A 25,183-nucleotide genomic window follows, 5' to 3' on the forward strand; every position below is an offset into this window, starting at 1 on the left:
AGGTAGGGTCAAGTGATGGTTTTTTGAGGAGTGGTGTGATTACAGCATGCTTGAAGGTGTCAGGGACAGTTGCAGTGGAGAGAGGTTGAGGATATGACAGATGGGGGGGTGACAGTAGGAGAGATGGTGTTAAGTAAGTTGGTGGGGATGGGGTCAGAGGAATAGGTGGTACATTTCGAGGAGGAAAGAAGATGGGCGGTTTCCTCTTCGGTGATCTCAGGAAAAGAGGAGAAGGAGGTCTGGGTTGGTTGGTTGAGGGAGTGGGTTATAGGGTGAGGAGGAGGAGATGGTTTGGTGGTGAATTCGAGGTTGATCTTCTGCACCTTGTCGCGGAAGTAATCAGCCAGTGATTGAGGAGAGAGTGGGGGTGGGTGGGAGTGGAGGGCACTTTAAGGAGGGAGTTAAGGGTGGCGAAGAGACGACGAGGGTTAGAGCTGAGGGAATGAGTCAATTGGGTATAATAGTCCTGTTTGGCGAGGAATAGGGAGGACTGGAAGGAGGATAGCATGAATTTGTAATGAATGAAATCAGTATGGGTGCGAGATTTCCTCCAGAGGCGTTCAGCCGATCGGGCACAGGAGCGAAGGTATCGGGTGCAAGGGGTCAGCCAGGGCTGGGGATTAGTACACCTTGTGGGACGGGAGATGGATGGTGCAAGGGTGTCCAGAGCAGAGTGGCATTGTAGGTGGAGACAGCCTTTTCAACAGACTCGGAGGACATGATGGAAGGGAGGAAGGTATACACAAAAAATGGCACATGTGAGTTTATCTTTTTGGGCAGACTGGGTGGACCGTGCAGGTCTTTTTTGTGCCGTCATCTGTTACTATGTTACTATGTTACTATGGAGAACTTTGTCAAAAGCTTTCAGAAAATTTAGATACGCTACATCAACCGGCTCACCTTTATCAACATGTTTATTCACGCCTTCAAAGAAACGAAGCAAATTGGTGAGGCAAGACTTTCCTTGGCTGTACCCATGCTGACTCGGTCCCATTAAACCATTTTGGCTGGGTTTCTTAATTTTATTCTTTATATTGGTTTACACTATTGTTCCTGGCACTGAAATCAGTCTTACCGGTCTGTAATTTCTCGGATCACCCCTGGAACCTGTTTTTTTATAAAGTGGTGTTACATTGGCCAGCCTCCATAAGTCCAGTATACGACTATGGGAAAATTAGGTTCTTACCTTGGTAATTTTCTTTCCTTTAATCACAGCAGATGAATCCATTAATTGATGGGTTGTATCCGCCTACCAGCAGGTGGAGATAGAGAACACTGAAAAGACACAGTGACCCTGGACGGCTAGCTCCTTCTGCCTTCAATATATGAAACTTCCAAAGCAGAGTGAATAAGAAAGGTAAAACAATGTAAACTTTACTCACAGTGAAAAAGCGCCCCAGAACTGGAGCAATAACCAAACAAAGGAGGGACAATCTCAACCTCCTGTGAAAGAACAGCATGTAGAAACTCCGAGAACTGGTCTTCAACTCCTCCCGATGAGATACAATATCTGCATGAAAGATCTGAACAAAAAACAAACCTGACAGGAAGAGATCATGGATTCATCTGCTGTGATTAAAGGAAAGAAAATCACCAAGGTAAGAACCTAATTTTCCCTTCTTTGTCATCAGCAGCAGATGAATCCATTAACTGATGGGATGTACAAAAGCACTCCCTACATAGGGTGGGAACAGGCAACTCCACGAGCAAGCACCTGCGCTCCAAAATGCGCATCCTGCTTTGCTGCAATATCCAGTCTGTAATGCCATACAAACGAGAGCTGAGAAGCCCAAGTAGCCGCACGACAGATCTCTTGAAGAGAAAGGACACCCGTTTCAGCCCAGGAGGAGGACATCGCTCTCGTGGAATGCACCTTAAACGCTTCAGGCGGAGACCGTCCTGAAAGCAGATACACAGAAAAAATGACTTCCCTGAGCCAACGGGCTACAGTGGCCTTAGACGCCGTACACCCGCATTGAGGACCTGTCAACAATACAAAAAGGTGATCAGAAGTCCTGAAGTCATTTGACATCTGTAGATACTGCAACAGAGCCCTGCGGACATCCAAAAGACGCAATTGCTCAAAGGAATCCGGAAAGTCCTCCCTAGAAAAGAAAGGTAGAAAAATGGGCTGGCTCAGGAAGGCACTGTACGTACCGTTACCCCGGACTCCGAGAACTGTAGAAAAGCATCCTGACAGGAAAGCGCCTGAAGCTCAAATACGCGTCTAGCCGATGTCATGGCCACCAAAAAGATTGTCTTGAGAGTCACATCCTTCTCAGAAGCTCGCCTAAGCGGCTCGAAAGGCAAACGCTGAAGAGCCTTCAACACCAGTCCCAGGTTCCAGGCCGAACACGGCGACCGCACGGGAGGACGGAGCCAAAGCGCCTCTCTAAGAAATCGGACAATGTCCGGATGAGCAGCAAGGGACAAGCTAGAGACTTTCCCTCAGAAGCATGCCAATGCTGCCACTTGAACCCGAAGGGAATTGTAAGCCAGGCCTTTTTGTAAGCCATCCTACAAAAAGTACAGCATCGGCAAGACTGAAGCCCGCGTGGGTGTGACCGCTTTTGAAGCACACCACGCCTCAAACTTGCGCCAGATCCGAGCATAAGCTGCAGAGGTAGACCTCTTGCAGGCCTGCAAGAGTGGAAATAACCTTGTTAGAGTAGCCCTTGTCTCTCAATTGTGCCCTCTCAAGAGCCAGGCCATAAGACCAAATCGTCAGGGATCCTCCATAGTCACCGGACCCTGAACCAATAGGTTCGGCACCAGAGGCAAAGGAATTGGAGCCTCCACCAGCATCCGATGGAGATCCACGTACCACGGACACCTTGGCCAATCCGGAGCGGTGAGAATCACCAATCCTTGGTGCAGTCGAATCTGCAGAACTCGCCCTATCAAGGTCCAAGGAAGGAACACATACAGGAAGCCCGAGGGCCAGGGTTGAGCCAGTGCATTCAACCCCGCCGAGCGAGGATCTCTCCTTCTGCTGAAAAAGCGAGGGACTTTGGCGTTTGCACTTGACACCATTAGATCCAATCCAGGAGTCCCCCATTTGGCACAAATCTGAAGAAAAACTTCTTCTGCCAGTTCCCATTCTGCCTGGTCCATTTGATGTCTGCTGAGAAAATCAGCTTGCACGTTGCTCTGACCTGCTATGTGAACTGCGGACAGCAGATGCAAGTGGAGCTCGGCCCAGTGGAAAATCTGAGCAGCCTCCGCATGCCGCCCTGACAATTGATGTAGGCCAACGCTGTCGTGTTGTCTGACAGAACTCAGACAGGAAGCCCCATCAGAATCTTGTGGAAGGCCAGAAGAGCCTGGAATATCGCTCTCAGTTCCAATCGATTGATGGACCACCCCGCTTCCATGGGTGTCCACTGACCCTGAGCATAGCTGCCCTGGCAATGAGCTCCCAAGCCCGAAAGGCTGGTATCCGTTATCACTAGGCACCAGGAAGGAAGCGCAAGCGGAATTCCCTGTCGCAGCATCTTGTCAGAGAGCCTCCAATCCACACCTGTGCCAGGCCGCAGGGAGCCATGTTAGTCTGCGTTGATATTCCTGGGATAGCGGAGACCATTGTTGAAGCAGAGCAATCTGCAGTGGCCTCATGTGAGCTCTCTCCCAGGGAACCACCTCCATGGTGGCCGTCATCGACCCCAGGAGCTGAACAAAGTCCCAAGCTCGAGGGCAAGGCAAGGAGCAGACAGACCTGATTCTGAAGCTTGCATCGCCTGTGGTCGGGGAGAAAGACAAACCCCGAGGCCATGTCAAACCGGACTTCCAAATACTCAAGAGACTGAGAGGGGGTCAGGTGACTTTTGGGCAAATTGATCACCCAGCCCAGAGTCTGAAGAACCGTTATAACTCTGGTCGTGGCGAGTTGGCACTCGTCTGCCAAATCCGCCCTGATGAGGCAGTCGTCGAGATACGGGTGAACTCCGATACCCTCTCACCTGAGAAAAGCAGCTACCACCACCATCACCTTGGAAAAGGTACGAGGAGCTGTCGCTAGGCCGAAAGGCAAGGCCCGAAACTGGAAATGTTGTCCCAAACCCGCAAACCGCTGATGCAGAGGCCAAATAGGAATGTGCAAGTAAGCTTCCTTGAGGTCCAGAGACGTGAGAAACTCTCCTGGCTGTACCGCCGCAATGACAGAACGCAGGGTTTCCATGCGAAAGTGTCACACTCGTAGGGCCTCATTGACTCTTCGTAAGTTGAGGATTGGTCTGAAAGACCCGCCTTTTCGAGGGGCCACAAAGTAAATAGAGTAGTGACCGCAGCCGCGTTCGGTGGGAGGCACTGGAATCACCGCTCCGAGGTGCAGCAAGACTTGCAAGGTCTCCTCTACCGTCGCCCGCTGATGGCAGTGCTGCATCGGGACTCCATAAAAGTGTCTCTCACCGGGGCACCGAATTCCAATCGGTAGCCTTCTCTGATCAGGTCCAGGACCCACTGATCCAAAGAAATCTTGGTCCACTCCTCGAGGAAGAGGGAAAGACGACCCCCTACTGCAGGAATCGACGAGTGGACCGGCGTCCCGTTATTGTGGAGGATGCCCCTGAACTTCTGGCCGTTGGCGGGCCGCTGCGGAACGTTTGTCCGAGCGAAAGGAGTTCTTCTGCTGAAAACGGGCACGTTGAGAAACCCCAGCAGAGCACCCCGGGCGATACCTGCGAGCTTCACGGAAACGTGGCCTGGAAGAGGAGGGAAAAACAAGGCTTTTGGAAGAAGGCCTCTGCCTATCCTCAGGTAACCATTGGGACTTAGAGTCCCCTAGGTCTTTAACAATCTTCTCCAATTCCTCTTCAAATAACAGAAGGCCCTGAAAGGGTAACCTCATTAGCCTTTACTTAGAGGCCATGTCAGCCGCCCAATGCCGCAGCCAAAGAAGACGGCGGGCAGAAACTGCTACAGACATCTGCTTAGCCGAAGCTCTGACCAGATCATAAAGGGCATCAGCCAAAAAGGACAGGGCAGGCTCCATACGCGGGCCAACCTCAGAGAGCGCACCCGCACCATCCTCGGGCTGATCAACCGCCTGATGTAACCAGTAAAGACAGGCCTGGGCTGCATAGGAACTGCAAACAGCCGCCCGTAAGGAAAGGCCCGAGATTTCAAAGGACCGCTACAGCGCGGATTCTAGCCGCCGGTCCTGCATATCTTTCAAAGCGACCCCTCCCTTCACTGGGAGAGTGGTCTTTTAGTCACAGCCGTGACCAACGCATCCACTTTAGGCATCCCAAAAAGGGCCAAGTGATCCTCACTCAGAGGGTAAAGCTGACCCACCGCACTGGCTACGTTCAAAGGCCCATCAGGGTCAGACTATTGAGCTGAAATAAGCTCTTGGATGGAGTAATGAACAGGAAAAGCCCGAGAAGGCTTCTTAGTACTAGCCATTCTAGGATTAACAGAGAAGGCATCGCCCTCGGCCGGATCTTCAATAGAAAGGGCCTGCAAGGCATCAGAAATGAGAGCTGGCAGCTCGTCGCAGTGGAAAATCCACACTGCTTTAGGATCATCCAAGTCCTGTGGCAAACAGGCACCCTCATCTGGATCATCCGTCCATGAGGGCCTGCCAGACCCCTCAGACTACCCACAGCCTGGCTACAGGGGGGAAAAGGGAGAGGTGCCACCCTCAGACGGGGAATTTACCCGTCTACGTTTAGCACCAGTCCAACGCTCGGGGGAAGAAGTAAACTCTGCAGCCAGCACAGGGCTATCAAAACCTGGAGGGAATCCAGTCCACATCGTGGTGTCAGACACCTCCGGCAGAGCTCTTTCTAACATAAAGGCCTTATGCATCAGCAGCACAAATTCAGGGGAGAAGAACTCACCCTGGCCCTCCGCCCCTGAATTAGGAGAAGCGGGGGAAGGAGCTCCTCTAGCAGCCTCGGAACGAGGCGTCCCCCTGCACTCAGACTCCTCCGCAACAGCGAGGGTTGAGCCACGCGGCGCTTCCAAAATGGCACCCGCTGCCAGTTCCATCGAGCAGGACGAATCACCGCTCGCCATGCCCGTACTAGCATGAGCGTCTGAGCACGTACTGCAAAGCCCGCTGCTGACCTGCGTTTACCACAGCAGGAGCAACGCTTAACTGCTTCAGCAGCCGTCGCCCGACTGGACGGAAATATAGAAATAAAATGGCGGCCTCGCACCAAAACTTACCCCGCACAGAACGCTGTCCGCAGGAACCTCCCCGGAGGAGCTGGGCACTACTCTCACCTCAGAAGACCGCGTCAACGAGCTCCGGTCAAGCTGCACTGAACCAGAATCTCTGGAGAAAGCCTGAAAAACAGCAATACTGTATAAGAACGCCCTTTTTTTTTTGTTTTTACACTGAGGAAAGTTGGAGGCAGGCAGCAAAAGAGGGACTCTGGGAGGATGGGGGATGGGATAAGGCAGGGACAGGGAACAAAACCAAGTATGCCTTCAAAGTGGGCACCACCAGCCACAACACCCCCGCTCTACTGCCAAAGCACAGGAGCCACCCCAGGCAGAGATCCAGGAGCTGATCAAGCGACGTCCACACCTGCTGGGAGTGATATACTGAAGGCAGAAGGAGCTAGCCGTCCATTGTCACTGTGTCTTTTCAGTGTTCTCTATCTCCACCTGCTGGTAGGCGGATACAACCCATCAGTTAATGGATTCATCTGCTGCTGATGAAAAGGAACCTTGATTTCTATGAGCTTTTGTGCTGAATAACATCATCACTCTCAAACACTTTACCTTCACCAAACCGTAAACCTTTGAGGAGAGGACATGAAACCTGAAACTGCTTTATGTTTATTTTACGCATGCCATGATATTTATAGAAATCTTGTGCCTTTTTATATACAACTCCCTTCCTTTGCACAGCACATAAACAGCACATCAGTGGGAGGAGTGGCCTAGTGGTTGGGGTGGTGGACTTTGGTCCTGAGGAACTGAGTTTGATTCCCACTTCAGGCACAGGCAGCTCCTTGTGACTCTGGGCAAGTCACTTAACCCTCCATTGCCCCATGTAAGCCGCATTGAGCCTGCCATGAGTGGGAAAGCGCAGGGTACAAATGTAACAAAAATAAAATAGATACTATTGGAGATTCTACATGGAATGTTGAGATTCTGTTGCTACTATTGGAGATTCTACATGGAACGTTGCTATTCCACTAGCAACATTCCATGTAGAAGGCTGCGCAGGCTTCTGTTTCTGTGAGTCTGACGTCAGACTCACAGAAGCAGAAGCCTGCGCGGCCACATTGGTGATCTGAAAGGACCGACTTCTACATGGAATGTTGCTAGTGGAATAGCAACATTCCATGTAGAATCTGAAATAGTAGCAACAGTGGAGGAGTGGCCTAGTGACAGTGGAGGAGTGGCCTAGTGGTTAGGGTGGTGGACTTTGGTCCTGAGGAACTGAGTTCGATTCCCACTTCAGGCACAGGCAGCTCCTTGTGACTCTGGGCAAGTCACTTAACCCTCCATTGCCCCATGTAAGCCGCATTGAGCCTGCCATGAGTGGGAAAGCACAGGGTACAAATGTAACAAAAGTAAAATAGATACTATTGGAGATTCTACATGGAATGTTGCTACTATTGGAGATTCTACATGGAATGTTGCTATTCCACTAGCAACATTCCATGTAGAAGGCTGCGCAGGCTTCTGTTTCTGTGAGTCTGACGTCCTGCACGTACGTGCAGGACGTCAGACTCACAGATGTAGAAGCCTGCGCGGCCACATTGGTGATCTGCAAGGGCCGACTTCTACATGGAATGTTGCTAGTGGAATACTAGCAACATTCCATGTAGAATCTCAAATAGTAGCAACAGTGGAGGAGTGGCCTAGTGGTTAGGGTGGTGGACTTTGGTCCTGAGGAACTGAGTTTGATTCCCACTTCAGGCACAGGCAGCTCCTTGTGACTCTGGGCAAGTCACTTAACCCTCCATTGCCCCATGTAAGCCGCATTGAGCCTGCCATGAGTGGGAAAGCGCAGGGTACAAATGTAACAAAAATAAAATAGATACTATTGGAGATTCTACATGGAATGTTGAGATTCTGTTGCTACTATTGGAGATTCTACATGGAACGTTGCTATTCCACTAGCAACATTCCATGTAGAAGGCTGCGCAGGCTTCTGTTTCTGTGAGTCTGACGTCAGACTCACAGAAGCAGAAGCCTGCGCGGCCACATTGGTGATCTGAAAGGACCGACTTCTACATGGAATGTTGCTAGTGGAATAGCAACATTCCATGTAGAATCTGAAATAGTAGCAACAGTGGAGGAGTGGCCTAGTGACAGTGGAGGAGTGGCCTAGTGGTTAGGGTGGTGGACTTTGGTCCTGAGGAACTGAGTTCGATTCCCACTTCAGGCACAGGCAGCTCCTTGTGACTCTGGGCAAGTCACTTAACCCTCCATTGCCCCATGTAAGCCGCATTGAGCCTGCCATGAGTGGGAAAGCACAGGGTACAAATGTAACAAAAGTAAAATAGATACTATTGGAGATTCTACATGGAATGTTGCTACTATTGGAGATTCTACATGGAATGTTGCTATTCCACTAGCAACATTCCATGTAGAAGGCTGCGCAGGCTTCTGTTTCTGTGAGTCTGACGTCCTGCACGTACGTGCAGGACGTCAGACTCACAGATGTAGAAGCCTGCGCGGCCACATTGGTGATCTGCAAGGGCCGACTTCTACATGGAATGTTGCTAGTGGAATACTAGCAACATTCCATGTAGAATCTCAAATAGTAGCAACAGTGGAGGAGTGGCCTAGTGGTTAGGGTGGTGGACTTTGGTCCTGAGGAACTGAGTTTGATTCCCACTTCAGGCACAGGCAGCTCCTTGTGACTTTGGGCAAGTCACTTAACCCTCCATTGCCCCATGTAAGCCGCATTGAGCCTGCCATGAGTGGGAAAGCGCGGGATACAAATGTAACAAAAATAAAATAAATAAATTGTGCAAAAGTAAAAACATTTAAACTCACTTTTTCGATTGTCAGCTTCACACCCTGGAATCTTGGAACCATTATTTGGGTAAAAGTCGAGATGACCAATAGGAAAGACTATTCCTACACCTGAAATATGAAGTTTATATGGTAAAGAAATAGAAAGGTCTCTATAATTACCTTAATTATACTGATGAGTAAATGTGGCATTTCTGCCATACCAAAATTATCCTTTTTAGCCCTAAAAGCTTGCTATATACATATATGTATATCCAGTCATAACAGTAATATTTCATTTTATTACTGCTCTATATAAATCAGTATTTTGTAAGCTTAGACTCTGTTCACCATGCTTACGTATTATGCTGCCACCTCGTGGCCTTTCCTAGAAACTGTATCAACAGATTAATAATCTTTACTCAGGTTCCAGCAAGACTAAATATCATGGGAATTTTCTTTTATGATTCAGATTCTCCATTTTCTAGGCTAGAGCAATTAAGGAACTACAGGTCACAAGTATATAAGTATTTACCATACTGGGACAGACCAAAGGTCTATCAAGCCCAGCATTCTGTTTCCAACAGTGGCCAATCCAGGGGCGTAGCCACGGGTGGGCCTGGGCCAGTGGTGTGCTGGAGCAGGCTCTCACAGGCTCGCAAGAGCCGGTTGTTAAGTTTTTAAGAATTTTGGGAGCCGGTTGTTAAAGTAGGGCCCTCCATGACTATTTTAACAACTGGCTCCCAAAATGTGGACTTGGGCCCCCTGCTGAATTCTCTTTTACTTTGCTGGTGGGGATGCTGAGCCCTGCCAGCCAAGTAAATAGACTGCTGCTGCTCCCCACTCGTTTCCAGCTCTGAGCAGCAGGCTGGGACTTCTCCAGCATGTGTGAGAAGTTTCAGCATGCTGCTCAGAGCAAGATGTTGGGAGTGGTGGCAGTCCATTTATTGGTTGCCAGCAAAGGTATGCCTAGCGTGCCCGCACAAAGGGAGGGAGGAGAAAGAGGACCACCCAAAATTGGCTGTCTGGCTACACCACTGGGCCAATCCAGGTTACAGGCAACTGCAAGATCCCAAAACAGTACAATACATTTTATGCTGCTTATCCAAATAAGCAGTGGATTTTCTCCAAGTCCATTTCAATAATGGCTTATAGACTTTTCTTTCAGGAAACTGTCCAAAACTTCTTTAAACCCTGCTAATCTAACTGCTTTTACCACATTCTCTGGCAAAGAATTCCAGAGTTTAATTACATGATGAGTGAAGAAATATTTTCTCTGATTCATTTAAATTTACTACTTTGTAGTTTTATTGCATGCCCCCTAGTCCTGGATTTTTTTGGAAAGCGTAAACAAGCGATTCACGTCTACTCATTCCACTCCACTCATTATTTTATAGACCTCTTTCATATCTCCCCTCAGGCATACTTTCTCCAAGCTGAAGAGCCCTAGTCGCTTTAGCCTTTCCTCATAGGGAAGTTGTCCCATCAGCTTTATCATTTTTGTCGCAATTCTCTGTACCTTTTCTAATTCCACTATATCCTTTTTGAGATGCAGTGAACAGAATTGCACACAATATTGAAGGTGCGGTCACACCTTGGAGCAATGCAAAGGCATTATAACATCCTTATTCTTGTTTTCCATTCCTTTCCTAATAATTCCTGAAATTCTATTTGCCTTCTTAGCCGCCACCACACACTGAGCAGAGGGTTTCAGCATATCGTCAACCATGACACCTAGATTCATTTTCCTGGTCGGTGACTCCTAATGTGGAACCTTGCATTACGTAGTTATAGTTTGGGTTCCTCTTTCTCACATGCATCACTTTGCACTTGCTTACATTAAACGTCATCTGCCATTTGGATGCCCACTCCCAGTCTCGTAAGGTCACGTTCCGGCTGAAACATTTGTGCTCCACCATAGAGCAGTTTAAGATACAGGCTACAGCTATGTTTTCCAGATTTTGTGAGCAGGGATATATCCTAAACCTGTTGTCAAAAAAAGCATACAAAAGACCTTTGTATGCAGATAGATAGTGGTTGTTACATCCCACTCGGTCCAACACTTCTGATGCGCTGGGATAAACACAAAGGAATGGATCCTGAGGAGCTTAGCCGAGATTGGGTGGCAGAGCCGGTGGTGGGAGTTGGGGATAGTGCTGGGCAGACTTATACGGTCTGTGCCCTGAAGAGGACAGGTACAAATCAAGGTAAGGTATACACAAAAAGTAGCACATATGAGTTTGTCTTGTTGGGCAGACTGGATGGACCGTACAGGTCATTATTAGCCGTCATTTACTATTACTAGACTCAGGGGGGTCTATAATGATTAGAGGGTAGGGGTGGGGTTCTTGTTAGGACTGTCTTTTCTTTGTTCTTTGTGTGTGGGGGGTGGGGGTTAGGGAGGGAGGGGAATTGGATTTGGGAGGGAGAACTGAATCAGGAATGTTGTTCATTGCTTTGGGGGGTTAGAATGTATAGGGAACTGAATCAGGGCCCGTGCCTATTGCTCTGGCACTCTAGTGTACCAAGTGTGGGGTGGTGGGGGCAGTCCACACCGGGTGCAGGCAGTAAGGGGGTGCGTGGCACAGGCGTGCAGCTGTCGGCTCTGCTGGTCCCCTGCTACCTCTGATGTCAACTTCCTGTTCCGGGGCAGGGGACCAGCAGATTCGACAGACACATACCTGCTTTACGCACCCCTTGCTCAGAGGAGGGGGTGGTCCACATCCAAGGTAGGTATGCTGCTATTCTGGGGGTTGGTGGGGGTTTAGGATAAAGGGAGGAAACTAATCCAGGGGGTGGCCACTGCTCTAGGAGAACCTTCAGGCTGCTGCCAAGAAGTTAACCGGGCACCGGCAAATATTCACACTGGTGCCCAGTTAGCTCAGCAAATAAAGTTAGGCCAACCAGTTAAGTGATGGCTCTGCCCAAGCTCCACCCCCAGACTAACTAAACAGTGCCCGGGTAGTCACAGACAACATTCATCAGCACCTACCCACTTAAGTGCTCTGAATACTGACAGGTAGCCAGCTCAATGGAGTTTAACTGGGCAGGAGTCTCTCCTATCCAGGTACAACGTTTTGAATATCAGGCCCTGACTAATTTATATACCAAGCTTAATTTGAATTTAGCTTTTTGTTTACCTCCAGTGAATATCCTTGTATTTGTTACAAAAAACATGGTGTCTGTATGGATAACATCAACCTTTTGTGCATCAAATTTATCCAGTCGTACCTCTTCTGATTTCTTTTCAAAATACTTCGTAACTGGATCCAGTCCTAAATTAGACATATAAAATGAACAAGAAGCTCTGATTTCTCTAAATTCTTAAATCGGTGCAGAACATCTAAGAAAAAGAGCATTTATTTTCACCATATTATTATGACATCTCATCCTGTTCATCTTTCCAATCCCCTTCCTTGCAAAAATACATTTATGATTACTTTTATTTTCATAAGAACATAACCATACAGTGGATTGGAGGAGTGGCCTAGTGGTTAGGGTGGTGGACTTTGGTCCTGGGGAACTGAGGAACTGAGTTGGATTCCCAGCACAGGCAGCTCCTTGTGACTCTGGGCAAGTCACTTAACCCTCCATTGCCCCATGTAAGCCGCATTGAGCCTGCCATGAGTGGGAAAGCTCAGGGTACAAATGTAACAAAAATAAAATAGATACTATTGGAGATTCTACATGGAATGTTGCTACTATTGGAGATTCTACATGGAATGTTGCTATTCCACTACATCAGACTCACAGAAGCAGAAGCCTGCGCGGCCACATTGCTGATCTGCGGGCCGACGTCTACATGGAATGTTGCTAGTGGAATAGCAACATTCCATGTAGAATCTCAAATAGTAGCAACAGTGGAGGAGTGGCCTAGTGGTTAGGGTGGTGGACTTTGGTCCTGGGGAACTGAGTTTGATTCCCACTTCAGGCACAGGCAGTTCCTTGTGACTCTGGGCAAGTCACTTAACCCTCCATTGCCCCATGTAAGCCGCATTGAGCCTGCCATGAGTGGGAAAGCGCGGGGTACAAATGTAACAAAAATAAAATAGATACTATTGGAGATTCTAAATGGAATGTTGCTACTATTGGAGATTCTACATGGAATGTTGCTATTCCACTAGCAACATTCCATGTAGAAGGCTGCGCAGGCTTCTGTTTCTGTGAGTCTGATGTCCTGCAGGACGTCAGACTCACAGAAGCAGAAGCCTGCGCGGCCACATTGGTGATCTGCAAGGGCTGACTTCTACATGGAATGTTGCTAGTGGAATAGCAACATTCCATGTAGAATCTCAAATAGTAGCAACAGTGGAGGAGTGGCCTAGTGGTTAGGGTGGTGGACTTTGGTCCTGGGGAACTGAGTTTGATTCCCACTTCAGGCACAGGCAGCTCCTTGTGACTCTGGGCAAGCCACTTAACCCTCCATTGCCTGCCGCATTGAGCCTGCCAGGAGTGGGAAAGCGCGGGGTACAAATGTAATGAAAAATAAAAAAAAAATACAGGATCAGACTGAGGGTCCAGCCAGCCCAATCCAGGTCACAAGTACATGGCAGAATCTCAAACAGTAGTAAGATTCATGCTACCAATCTCAGAGATAGGTAGCGTCTTTCCCCATGTCTATTTTAATAGCAGATTATGGATTTTTCCTCCAGAAACTTGTACATTCCCTTTTTTTGAACCAGATATGCTAACTGCTGTTCCTACATCTTCCAGCAACAAATTCCAGAGCTTAACTATTCGTTGGTGAAAACATATTTTCTTCTATTTCTCTTAAAATGTAGTAAGGGCCTTGTTTACTAAGCCATGCTGTAGATGTGCTAACTTTTTAGTGTGCGCTAAAAATTAGTGTGCGCTAACATTAGAGACACCCATAGGACTATATGGGTGTCTCTAGCATTAGCTTGTGCTAAATTTTAGCGCACTAAAAAGTTAGCGTGCCTACAGCGCAGCTTAGTAAACAAGGCCCTTACTATATAATTTCATGGAGTGCCACCTAATCTTTGTACTTGTAAAAGTAAAGAACTGATTCATATTCATAATGATGACCCCTCTAGCCAAGACCCTATCCAACCAAGGCCTAAACCCTTTCATATACGCAGACGATGTCACAATATACATTCCTTACAAATCTAATCTGACAGAAATCACCAATGAAATCAAAAACAGCTTGAACATCATGTACTCCTGGGCAAATGCTTTTCAACTAAAACTTAATAAAGAAAAAAACACACTGCCTCGTTGTCTCATCCCAAGACAACACGGATTACCCCACAATTATCAACACCCCAGATCACACCCTCCCTATCTCAGACAGCCTGAAGATCCTCGGCGTCAAACTAGACCGCAACCTAACTCTACAGAAACAAGTGGCATCCACAACCAAGAAAATGTTTTACTCAATGTTGGAACTCAAACGAGTGAAACAATTCTTCCCAAGCGACACATTTCGCAACCTGATACAATCAATGGTACTAAGTCACATAGATTACTGCAATGGAATCTATGCGGGATGTAAAGAACAAACATTAAAGAAACTTCAGACCGCTCAGAACACGGCAGCCAGTCTCATCTTCGGAAAAAACCCAATTTCATAGTGCAAAACCCCTCCGCGAAAAACTTTCAAAATCTGCACAATGGTTCACATGCCTGCTTATAATCGAAATAGAAAAACGCCTGTATTGTGACCCAAATCGGGAGATAGACGTTTATCTCACAAAAACGAATAAACCGGTATAATCGAAAGCCGAATTTGGACGATTTCAACTGCACTCTGTCGCGGATGCGGACAAAGTTGATGGGGGCGTGTCGAAGGCGTGGTGAAGGCGGAAGTGGGGCGTGGTTATCGGGCGATCAGAGATGGGCGCCTTTCGCCGATAATGGAAAAAAAATATGCGTTTTTAGCGAGAATTTAGGGCACTTTTCCTGGACCCTGTTTTTCCACGAATAAGGCCCCAAAAAGTGCCCTAAATGACCAGATGACCACTGGAGGGAATCGGGGATGACCTCCCCTGACTCCCCCAGTGGTCACTAACCCCCTCCCACCACAAAAAATGATGTTTCACAACTGTTTATTTTCACCCTCAAATGTCATACCCACCTCTCTGGCAGCAGTATGCAGGTCCCTGGAGCAGTTGTTAGGGGGTGCAGTGGACTTCAGGCAGGTGGACCCAGGCCCATCCCCCCCTACCTGTTACAATTGTGCTGCTTAATGCTTAGTCGTCCAACCCCCCCCAAACCCACTGTACCCACATGTAGGTGCCCCCCTTCACCCCTTAGGGCTACAGTAATGGTGTAGACTTGTGGGCGGTGGGTTTTGAGGGGGATTTGGGGGGCTCAACACCCAAGGGAAGGGTGCTATGCACCTGGGAGCTCTTTTACCTTTTTTTTTGTTTTTGTAAAAGTGCCCCCTATGGTGCCCGGTTGGTGTCCTGGCATGTGAGGGGGACCAGTGCACTATGAATCCTGGCCCCTCCCACGAACAAATGCCTTGGATTTATTCGTTTTTGAGCTGGGCGCTTTCATTTTCCATTATCACTGAAAAACAAAACGCCCAGCTCACAACTTGACGAATAAAACATGGACGTCTATTTTTTTCGAAAATACGGTTGGGTCCGCCCCTTCACGGACCCGTTCTCGGAGATAAACGCCCATGGAGATAGACGTTTTCGTTCGATTATGCCCCTCAAAATCATCTACGGTGAAACCCCAGGATACATGACAGACCTGATTGACCTACCAACTAGAAATACTTCAAAATCATCAAGAACGTACCTAAACCTGCACTACCCAAGGTGCAAAGGACTCAAATACAAATCAACTTACGCATCCAGTTTTTCCTACATAAGCACGCACCTGTGGAACAAACTCCCTAAAGCCGTGAAAACCACGTACGAGCACCTACACTTCCCGAGAACACTAAAAACTTATTTGTTCAAAAAGGCATACTGTGCTACAAAGCACCCTACCAACCCAATATAAATGCCTGACCGCTACAACACAACAAAACCAAAATACGGTATGGACACAACACAACTCTTCCGTGTATGATGCCCTATGTGGATATCCCACACTACCTTATCTCATGTGGCAAAATACCACATGAACTTTATCTTATCTCTACATCACTCTGTATTTGTCTACACCGGAGTCTACAATCGCATCTCCAGCACTATGTAAGCCACATTGAGCCTGCAAATAGGTGGGAAAATGTGGGATACAAATGTAACAAATAAATAAATAAATATTCTACCGCACACGGGATTTTGTAGACCTTTACGAAGACTAAGGGGCATACAATGAAGCTATCGAGTAGTAAATTTAAAACAAATCAGAGAAAATACTTCTTCACTCAACATGTAATTAAACTCTGGAATCCGTTGCCAGAGAATGTGGTAAAAGCAGTTAGCTTAGCAGGGTTTAAAAAAAAGGTTTGGACACTTTCCTAAGTTCATAAGCCATTATTAAGATGGAATTGGGAAAATTCACTGCTTATTTCTAGGATGAAAACAAAAAACTGTATGGCTTGACTTACTCCTATTGTGAATGTAGGCTACTAAAAAATATATATATTGGGGAGGAAGTCACTGAGAATGCTTGCAGTTACGACTAAAACCACCTCCACCCTAATGTTGTAATTGCAATAATATTGACTTATATTGCCACACCATCAAGTGCAAATATATAAATATGCAACAAAAGACACTTAGCTTAAGGAGCGTATAAACTCCATCATTCAGGCTGGCGTGTATTGACAGCTAAGAAGCTGTGTGTAGACATGATTCAGCTAAATGGTGTGAGTTCCCCCAGAAGAAGCATAGCGAAACAGGCACTGTCGGGGCTTCTACACACGCCAGCCAGAATGATGGAGTTTATACGCTCCTTAAGCTAAGTGTCTTTTGTTGCATATTTATATATTTGCACTTGATGGTGTGGCAATATAAGTCAATATTATTGCAATTACAACATTAGGGTGGAGGTGGTTTTAGTCGTAACTGCAAGCATTCTCAGTGACTTCCTCCCCAATATATATATTTCTAGGATGACCAGCATAAAATCTGTTTTACTTGGGAACTTGCCAGGTAGTTGGACCTGGAATGGCCACTGTTGGAAAGAGAATACTGGGCTTGAAGGACCTTTGGAATGTCCAGTATGGCAATACTAATGTTGTTATATCCCCGTTCAACCATCTTGTCTCTAAGCTGTAGAGCCCTAACCTCTTAAGACTTTCCTTGTATGAGAGGAGTTCCATCCCCTTAATCATTTTGAAACATTTCTAATTCCACTATCCAGCTCATTTTCGAAAGAGAAGGGCGCCCATATTCCGACCCAAATCGGGAGATGGGCGCCCTTCTCCCGTAGGCCCCCAATTCGGTATAATCGAAAGCCGATTTTGAGCGCCTCCAACTGCAGTCTGTCGAGGGAATGGACAAAGTTGACCAGGGCGTGTCGGAGGCATGGTGAAGGCGGGACTGGGGTGTGTTTATCGCCGAGGAGTGATGGGCGCCCTCGGACGATAATGGAAAAAAGAAGGGCGGCCCTAGCGAGAATTTGGGCCGCTTTTTTGGACCCTTTTTTTCACGAACAAGTCCCCAAAAAGTGCCCCAACTGCCCAGATGACCACCGGAGGAAATCGGGGATGACCTCCCCTGACTCCCCCAGTGGTCACTAACCCCCCCCCCCCACCACCACCACCAAAAAAAAAGAACTTTAAAAACTTTATTTTTGCCATCCTGTATGCCAGCCTCAAATGTCATACCCAGCTCCATCACAGCAGTATGCAGGTCCCTGGAGCAGTCGTTAGTGGGTGCAGTGCACTTCAGGCAGGTGGACCCAGGCCCACCCCCCCTACCTGTAACACTTGTGGTGGTAAATGGGAGCCCTCCAAACCTCCTCAAAACCCACTTTACCCACATCTAGGTGCCCCCCTTCACCCATAAGTGCTATGGTAATGGTGTAGAGTTGTGGGGAGTGGGTTTTGGGGGGGATTTGGGGGGCTTAGCACCCAAGGTAAGAAAGCTATGGACTTGGGTGGTATTTTAATGTTTTTTTTTACTTTTTAGAAGTGCGCCCTAGGGTGCCCGGTTGGTGTCCTGGCATGTGAGGGGGACCAGTGCACTACGAATCCTGGCCCCTCCCACGACCAAATGCCTTGGGTGTGTTCGTTTTTGAGCTGGGCGGCTTTGGTTTCCATTATCGCTGAAAACCGATAACGCCCATCTCAAATCCACCCAAATCCGATGCATTTGCCCGGCACCAACCGTATTATCGAAACAAAAGATGGACGCCCATCTTTTTTGAAAATAAAGTCTGTCCCGCCCCTTCACGTACCCGTCCATGGAGATGGGCGTTCACGTTCGATTATGCCCCTCTATGTCTGTTTTGAGATACAGCAACCAGAATTGCACACTATACTCAAAGGGAAAAACTCCTTTTTTTTTTATTAAAAAAACTAGTAACAAGAAAAAGAGAAAAAAAGGGGAGCGATAAAACGCTAACGAAGTCTCCTGGCTGAAAAAGCTGAGCATCGTCAAGGAACATGTTACTCAGGACTCGGACAGAAAAAAACTGAAGAGGGCACGCTCAAGTCGCAGGTGAGAAGCCGTTTGCGCACGCACAGTGTGTTCGGCCCACGCGACGGAGCGTTCTCGAGAATTCTTTGTTTTTGCTATGCAAGTTTTTCCCAGTCTCCTGGGCCATCGCGGACGACAACCCAGTTGTGAGAACAATCAGCCTGCTTGTCCTCGGAGAAAGGTCTTTATCTGCCGTCATTTACATAGCGAATCGGTAGGGAACGGGAATGCATCAACGATAGGGAATGCAAATGAGCTATTCGTTGTAGCTCACTTGCATTCTCTAGTCCTTCGGTACCTGAGTCAGAGAATCGGGACGTCCCTTTTGATTAGGCTCCTCTTCCTGGTCTCTTCAGCCAATCAAAGCGGGCTTAGCTGGCTGTTGTCAGCGAAACGCACTCTGATTGGCTGAAGAGACCAGGAAGAGGAGCCTAATCTAAAGGGACGTCCCGATTCTCCGGCAACCAGGAAAATATAAAAGTTTTGCTGTGGAGGGGCGGCGAAGACAAAATAGAAGGGGGGAAAAAAACACCAGCGCCGGCAGAGCTAAAAAAAATGCGAAAAAAAGACGTCTCTCAGAAGCGCAGGGAGAGTACGTCCTTAAAGGACGCCCCTCACGTGCGCTCCCTGCTTTTTTTTTTTTCTTTTTTACCTTTTTTGGGGGCCCTTTTCCTTTCCGATTCCCTCACAGGAGCCCTAACAAGAGGTCAGACATCTTGTTAGGGTTCCTACGGTAAGGGAATCGGAAAAACGGTAGTGCATCTCATTATAATAGCTTTTCAATCATTTGCATTCCGTTTTCGTTGCCCGCTACCGTGGCAGGGAAAATGCCCTTAGTGCATGCCCGGGGTGAACTACTTGCGTTTTAACTGGCTGGAACCAGTTTAAAACGCAAGTTGTGGGCTCGTTAGGTTTTGTGCATCTGGGCCATAGTCTGTTATCAGATAGCCACTAATCAGGATACTCTGTGCGAGACAACCAGTTATCTCCCACTGAACGTTTGTGGTTAGGTGCTTAAAGCCTACTTAACTGGCCAGGAGCTGTTCCTAGCCAGTTAAATAGTTTTGAATATTGTCCAGAGAGACTTCTTGCTGGTGAAATGTCAGTGTTTTACAGCAGCACTGTAGTGACAGGAATAACTGCAGCGTGTATAACAAGATCATGTTCACAATGCTACAGAAAATTCTGAATGAATTGTTTCTCATCTTGGACGTTCCACCATTACCAAAGATACCTGGAAGTTTTCTCTTCTCCTTCCTGAACAGTACTTACCAGTAATTCTTCCAAGGCCAGGTATTCTTCTCCCAGTCTGTCCAGCTGCATGTGCTCCCAAGCCATGGCCAATCAAATGGATATTTGAGCGAGAACAGTTAAACCTATCCTGGAACAATAAACATTTCAGACAATTAGTTTAAATCTATTAAATCTGAATACATGTTTAATAAAGATTTATTCCAGGATATTCCATACTGGGCCATGTCTGGGCACGGTATTGAATATCCAGGTCTATGCGACCAGCTATTTCTAGTGTAGTTGAGATATGGCCGCTTATGCAGTTAAGGGCTGAATATCAGGATTTGACTGCACAAGTGCACACTCCACCCCGGACCATCCACAAAATAGGTGGCTTTCAGGTTTAGCAGTCTGTGGTGATATTCAGTGGCATTAACCAATTAAATACCATTAAATAGCAACAGATATTACTACTACTACAAATCACAGATAGCCCCAAACAAGCGATTCAACCAACCAGGAGCCTTTTCTAGCTTGTTATACAGCTTTGACTATCAACCCCTTACCATTCAATATTTAGCCTCAGCAGTCATTATCTTTTTAAAACGCTGGATGCCTCAGCTACAATAAATCTGGACATTCAGTTTGGTATCTGGATAGTGGCTGGTGCTCAATATCCAGATTTAGCGACAATCAGTGGTGATATTTATTCTGCTTTCTGGATAGCTAAATGGATAAAAGTAGGACAGCCTTTTTGCTGTACTTTTTCAGGATAACTATCTAGAAAGCAGAGTGAATATCACTTCTAACCATATAACTTCAGGTTCCACCTTCAATCCACCCCTGTACTAACCCAGCACTATTCAGACAGTACCAAGATCTACAGTAATATTACTGCCACTGGATTTCAATGAGGAAGAATAACTGCCATTTATCTGAAGGAAAGGGGAGGACTTTTACACTGTGTTCCTGGACTCTTCAAGTTGTGAATATGGCAAAACTGCATCATTTCTTTCCCCCTCTGAAGGAGCTTGTATTAACTATGCTGTGAGAATCCTGCTGCCTTCATCACAGGTGTCTTTTTATCCAGGATCTATTTATTTATTTGTTGCATTTGTATCCCACATTTTCCCACCTATTTGCAGGCTCAATGTGGCTTACATGGTGCCGTAGAGGCGTTCGCCAACTCTATCTGGTGCAGGTTTCTGCCTTTGATATGGCCATAATGTCCGACATGGTTTCCTCATTGGACAAGTCACTAGTATGTCAATGCTTACTCCTGTTTCTTTATCTTTGCTTCCTGATAAGTCTGCTGACATTGTTTCAGACTGTTAACATATTTCGTTGCATGATATACAGACAGCTGTGACTAAGGCTGAGTCGATTATTTGGGGACTGTTGGTCAGTTATGCTCCTTTTCTCATGAGACTGTCCCCATGTCAGAGGATTCTAAATTTTCCTCTACAGAGAGGTGACTCCAAACTATGGAACTTCAATTTCTCTCTATTAAGATAACCTCTCTATTCATAGCAAAAGGAAAAGGTGGAAAAGGTACATCAGTTTTCCTCTTACTGAGTTATTATTTGCATACATCCAATAGTACTCAAAGAACTCAAGCATGAAATTGCTGATTTGCTGTTAATAATATGTAACCTGTCGTTAAAATCGTCCATAGTACCTGAAGATTGAAGGGTGGCCAATGTGATGCCAATTTTTACAAAGGGTTCCGGGGGTGACCCGGGAAATTACAGACTGGTAAGCCTGACATCAGTGCCAGCCAAAATAGTATAAACTATTACAAAGAATACAATTACAGAACACATAGACAAACATGGTTTAATGGATAAGAGTCAGCTTGGGTTCAGCCAAGGGAAGTCTTGTCTCACCAATTTGTTTCATTTCTTTGAAGGCATGAATAAACGTGTGGATAAAGGTGCGCTGGTTGATGTAGTGTATCTAGATTTTCAGAAACCTTTTGACAAAGTTCCTCATGAGAGACTCCAGAGAAAATTATAGAGTCAAGGGATAGGAGACAAGGTTCTAGTATGGACTACGAATTGGTTATTGGACAGAAAGCAGAGGGTAGGGTTAAATGGTCATTTCTCTCAATGGAGCAGGGTGCACAGTAGTGTGCCACAGGGATTAGTACTGGAACCGGTGCAACGTTCTGGTGTGGATTAGAAACCGGTTAAGTGCCACTGAATATCAGCAGATCATCCCAAGCAAGTGATTTAACTAGTCAGCAGCTGTTTCTAGCCAGTTAAATCACTCTGAATAGCAACCCCTCTAAATCTAACCAGCCACGTTTGTTGGGTAAATTTAGGTGAATTTTCAGCACTCGCACTCATTTTTCTTACCCCTCAATCACAATGTTATCACTCCACCACAGTTTGATCTAGAAATAAAATGATATTCCCAATATCCCATGCTCTCTCCCTCCTTCCCTTCATAAGATTCCACCATCAGCCTACAGGAGGCTCAGTTCCTGAACTAAACTTCTGACCTCCTACCAGTTGGTGCCAATGTTTCTCAGCAACCAGGCTGGCCATGTCTATTCACCCCATGGTTATTTTTTTCTTTCTAGAGAACATCTTGTTCCTGTATAACTTCTATATAAAGATCCCTGTGACATGAAGACGGTTTGTGCGCTATGAACAGATTGGTTGTTCATGCCTTGAGACAGCTCATTATAGAAAAACTCTGGCAACAGTCAGTGTGATTGACTCATAAGACACACTTCTGAATCTTCACTAATATTAAGATGCTAAGTGCTTGCTTTTTTCTTATGCTTGTCACGTTTTTGGGTGGATCCATTGAAATTACTCACTCTGTGGAGTTTTGTGTGAAAGGGTTATTTATGCCAATGAAGAAAGCTGACCCTGTTTAAGCCCTTTTTACCCAGTAAGTGTTTCTGTTGGGTGGAGGCGTGAGTGTTGAGGCTTTTTTCCTTTCATACTTTTTGTACTCTATAGAGAAATATATATATATAGTATAAAAACAGTTCTTTGCATATTTATGAGAGGAGGTATTATGTATGACTGATAAATATATACTCTCTCTTCCTCTTTATATTTGAACATGACTTCTATATAAATTCAGGTACTGCAGGTTTTCTTGTCAGAGCTTGGTTTCATTTTTCCAATGTTGCCTAATACTATCCTACTGGAGCACAGGAGGGTTCAACAGAAAAAGAAGGCAGCTGATACAAGAAGATGATCTTGCTACAAGAGGATAGCCTTGGTCAATCTTCCCCAGACCCAGAGTGCCAATCCTTGGGAAGAAGTTGTCTTTGGATCTTGCACACTCACTATTCGTAATACTTCTCTACTGAAAAGATCCATCATATTCCATTTTCTTTAATATGAAAATATAATAGATCCTAGAGTGTCTTCTGTCTTTCATGGTACAGATGATAGACGCCATCCTATGGATTCTTTATATGATGCCTAGATTTGCGCACCCAAATTAGTGCCTGTGCCTGAGATGTGGACACAAATTAATTGCTTAACGAACTCAATGGCATCAATAATTAAGTGCTAACAACCAATTATTAATGTAAATTTGTACTCATTAATATTTGTGCACGCATCTGATTACATGCTATTCTCTAAGGCAGTGCGCCTAACTCCCATGGTGCGTATCCTGGAAGGGCAGGAGCATGGGCGTGTCAGAAGCGTTCCAAACATGTATGCGTATAGTTATAGAATACTGGGGTAAGTGTGCCTAACTTGAGCGCTTATATTTACACCAAGTTTCTTCAGGTGGAAATCTGGTGCTCAAAGGTAGGTGCAAGATCTGCGCTTAAGCACAGTTCTATAAAGGGTGCTGTTAACGTAATTTATTTCTGACACCTAATTTTGAGCACCATTTATAGAATCTGGCCCATAACATCTTTAGCTGGCAGACATCAGGATATGAGAGGGAACTCTCTAAGGAAAGAACTCGGCACAGGAGGGGTACTTGGCACAAAAACAATCTATAAAGTGGACACACTGAAGTGTTTTCTCAAGAAGCAGATGATTCTTCACCTGGGACACCTTTGGGTGTTGCAGAACCATAATTGATGCTCTGTGAAGAAAGCATGAAACTGGACCCCTTATTCTGTTTGAGGTGCTTAATCACCTACCTGTTCATTAACTTTTAAATAATAATCATGTAAATTAAGTCTTAATCTTGCAGTATGTTTAATTTTAAATTTGTTGCATTGAAGCTATTTTAAGACAGCTAATGAATGAAGTTTGTGATTTCAAGTAACTGATCTATGTCACTGTTTAGAATACAAATTCAGTCCAAGCAAAACAAAGAGGCGGGTCCTCAAGACTTCCACGGGAGCGGCAAGCATAAACAGGGATGAATGTGTGGGAAGTTCCAAATGACCAGGCCAAACAAGGAGTAAGAGTGTTCAAAAGTTTATTAGCCACAGTAGACTGACCCAAAAGACCCTACACGGCCCGTGTTTCGACACAAGGCCTTCCTTCACATTCTCTGCGAAGGTGATTTAGAGCTGAACCTATTTGAGCCCTGAGGAAGGCCTTGTGATGAAACACGGCCCGTGTAGGGTCTCTTTTGGGTCAGTCTTCTGTGGCTAATAAACTTTTGGATGCTCTGCTCCTTTGTTTGGCCTGGTCATTTGGAGCTTCCCACATTTTCACCCCTGTTGTTTCTGCTAGAATACAAATTCCTCATTCCAAATCTTTTTTATTATTTAAAAAATCTGAAATAATAATCAAAAACGCAAAACAAAAATGTTTCTCACTTGGTGGGGTTGGCTTGATGCCATCAAGATGATGACGACACCTAAAATAAATTAGGTATTTAGCATGCTACCCTTATAAAACCATAGAAAAGCTGATGCAGTTTGTGTGGGACAACATACCTCTGAGAATAGCATCTAAGAAGCTGAAATGTGTTAATGATCTTGGTGGTGTCAATTTTCCTTATTTTTAGGAATATAAATTCTTCAAAGCATTTCTTTGTTTCATGTCAAAGAAATTTCATACAAAATCATCATCTCCAGAAAGAAAAGTGAAGCCACTACTGAAGGTTCTATAGGACCAGGTCCCCTAGGTACCTTTAAAGATCACCTTCACTAGCCAAGTAAAAATAGCGTTAAAATCCTCACTACAAATAGCCGACTGAGATGGTCAGAAAGAAAAAATTCATTCATCACCTCCAAATACCTGAGAAGAGCCCGTCTCACGTCAAGGCAGCGAAGAGCCCGGAATTGCTCGAGGTAATCTTCCCAACCAAAATTCGGCAAATGCAGAGACTACCCCAAATGGAAACGAGAAACCACCTTGGGCAAAAACGAAGGAACTGTCCTAATCGATACCCCCGCCTCGTAAAACGCAGGAAGGGGTTTCTGCAAGAAAGAGCCTGCAACTCTTGATCTAAGTTCCCTTGAAGGGATCTATAAGTACATATAAGTAATGCCATACTGGGAAAAGACCAAGGGT

Source organism: Microcaecilia unicolor, chromosome 5, assembly GCF_901765095.1.
Source record: "Microcaecilia unicolor chromosome 5, aMicUni1.1, whole genome shotgun sequence".
In the NCBI taxonomy this organism is placed as follows: domain Eukaryota; kingdom Metazoa; phylum Chordata; class Amphibia; order Gymnophiona; family Siphonopidae; genus Microcaecilia; species Microcaecilia unicolor.